The sequence below is a fragment of the Gracilinanus agilis genome, chromosome 1 (assembly GCF_016433145.1).
Source record: "Gracilinanus agilis isolate LMUSP501 chromosome 1, AgileGrace, whole genome shotgun sequence".
In the NCBI taxonomy this organism is placed as follows: Eukaryota; Metazoa; Chordata; class Mammalia; order Didelphimorphia; family Didelphidae; genus Gracilinanus; species Gracilinanus agilis.
In genome coordinates, this window is record NC_058130.1 from 191950198 (window position 1) to 191952615 (window position 2418).

Here is a 2418-nt window from a genome sequence, read left to right on the forward strand (position 1 = left end):
TTTTTAGGAGGGAGGAGCTCTGATGATGGCCTATACTAAGTGGAAGTAGTTGGGGTCATCTTACCCCATTAACATAATTGCCACTGTCACCACCAAGCAGCTGTTCCTGCTCTGCAACTTGGATGTCTAGGATCTCCTTCAACTTCTAGATATTTCCATTTTGCTGTTGTTCGCAGGATCTTGGCTTCATGCTATAGAGTCATAGAATCTGGACAGGAATGTAGAGTTGGGCAGGACCATGAGGTTTTATAGCTAGCATAACGGTAACAGCTAGCATGTATATAGCACTTTAGGGTTTGCAAAACTCTTTACTAGTGAAATGGTCGAGTTATGCATTTTGTTTCAGAGAAAGGATGCTGAAGCAATGACTGGGAAAGGAGCTAAAAGGATTAAAGCATTTTATACAGCCTACAGTTCCAATGTTTCAGTCCCAGATAGTGACTCTGAACACATATTGAATATCAGGGCAAATACTGAAACAATTGGAGAAATTCTCAAGAAAATTATCCCTACTTCAGAAGAGTAAAACACTATAAAGGAAAAGACTTTTAACTGTGACTTAAGATTATTATTCACCAGAGTCTGGTAGGAGGAATAATTGGGGTCAGAGGATAAAGTCAAAGATCTTTGAGAGAATACTTGGACAACAATCAAGTTTTTCCTGGGATGCTGTCTTAATTTCACTGATAGAGTTGTTCTGATTAGTGGAAAGTCTGATAGGATTGTGGAGTGCATAAAGATCATACTAGATCTTATATCTGAATTTCCTATCAAAGGGCATGCAAAATCCTAACATCACAATTTCTATAATGAAACCTATGAGTATGGTGCTTTCACAATGATAACTGATGAATAATGAAGATGTGTTGTCCCATGAAGGGAAGAGGAGGCTTTGATAGAATGTCCCCTTGATGTTGGTGGGCAATCTATGCCCTCATTTAGAGGAGAATATGATGATATGAGCTCTCCTGGAAAACTCTGACCACTTCCTTTTGGCCATGGTGGCAGGGGTAAAATGCTAAGCTTGAAATCTTTCTCTTCTACCACCGTTACCTAAAAGAAGACGTATTATGGTTTATAACAGAAGACTTTAAGTCCTAAAGACTTATGGTGATGCCATGGTTGGTTCTGGTGTGAGTAAGACTGGGGACTCTACATTAGATACGTGGAATCTTTCCGAATGTCAGATGGCTTATGAACTGTAGGGTGATGCTGGCTATGATTTTTCCTCTGCAAGAGACCATGTCTCAAACAGTGATCTTGTTGAACCCAGTATTACAACACAAAGAACTATTCCCAAAGATTTGGCTGGATCTATTATTGGCAAAAGTGGTCGGTGAATTAAATAAATACATTATGAATCCAGAGCATCAATCAAAATTAATTAGCCTTTGGGGAAGGATTTGTGGATCAAATTATTATTACCCTTACAGAAATATACAACCAAAACAAAATCCACAGAATTTGCTGGAAAAAAAGTGTGGAGTAGAATTCTGGAAAGTTTTCCTAAAACTAGAGAAGAATCATCTTTTTTTTAACCTGCTTTTTTTTTAGAAAGCCAACATGTTTCTGCTTCATAGGTTTTCTGCATTTGAAGTGTAATAAAATTTTCTGCTCAACAGATATAATGTTTTAAGTTCCTTACAAAGAGATTGTGGGGAAAGGATGTGCAAAAGAAAAAGAAAAGCAGCAGAGAGAATGAATTTTATTTTTGTTTATTGTTAGTAAAATTTAAAAAAAATAAATCTTCGTGTAATTATTGTACACTTTGCTTTGTGGTCACTGTAATTTTTTTTAAATAGAAAAATTTTTTCCATTTATTAATATTTATTTTTTAGGAAAGTTAACATGGTTACATGATTTATGCTCTTACTTTCCCCTTCTCCCCCGACCTCCCCTCCCCCCCATGGCCGATGTGCATTTCTACTGGTTTTAACATGTGTCATTGATCAAGACTTATTTACATATTATTGATAGTTGCTTTGGTGTGATCATTTTGAGTCTACATCCCCAATCATGTCCGCATCAACCCATGTGTTCAAGCAGTTGTTTTTCTTCTGTGTTTCCACTCCTGTAGTTCTTCCTCTGAATGTGGGTAGTGTTCTTTTCCATAAGTCCCTCAGAACTGTCCTGGGTCATTGCATTGCTGCCAGTACAGAAGTCCATAACATTCGATTTTAATTGTGGTCACTGTAATTTGAGGGGGGGGGTTGGAATAATAGAGAAAGAGTATCACTATTTCACATTTCTCTAGCATCTATTCCCATTTTACAGATGAGGTAACCGAGACATAGAGAGTTTAAGTGACTTGCCTAGTGTTGTATAACTATTAGGTTATATAAGTCTTAGTGTCATTCTGACTCCAAGTCCCAGGCTCTATCCATTTTGACATCAACCTAGTTTGGCTTTGCTCCACTT

At 37.3% G+C, this 2418-nt stretch overlaps 1 pseudogene; it reads left to right on the forward strand.

Moving 5' to 3' along the window:
• Positions 1–319: 319 nt before the first annotated feature.
• Positions 320–1489, forward strand: LOC123249453 (annotated as a pseudogene).
• The last annotated feature ends 929 nt before the right edge of the window (positions 1490–2418 follow it).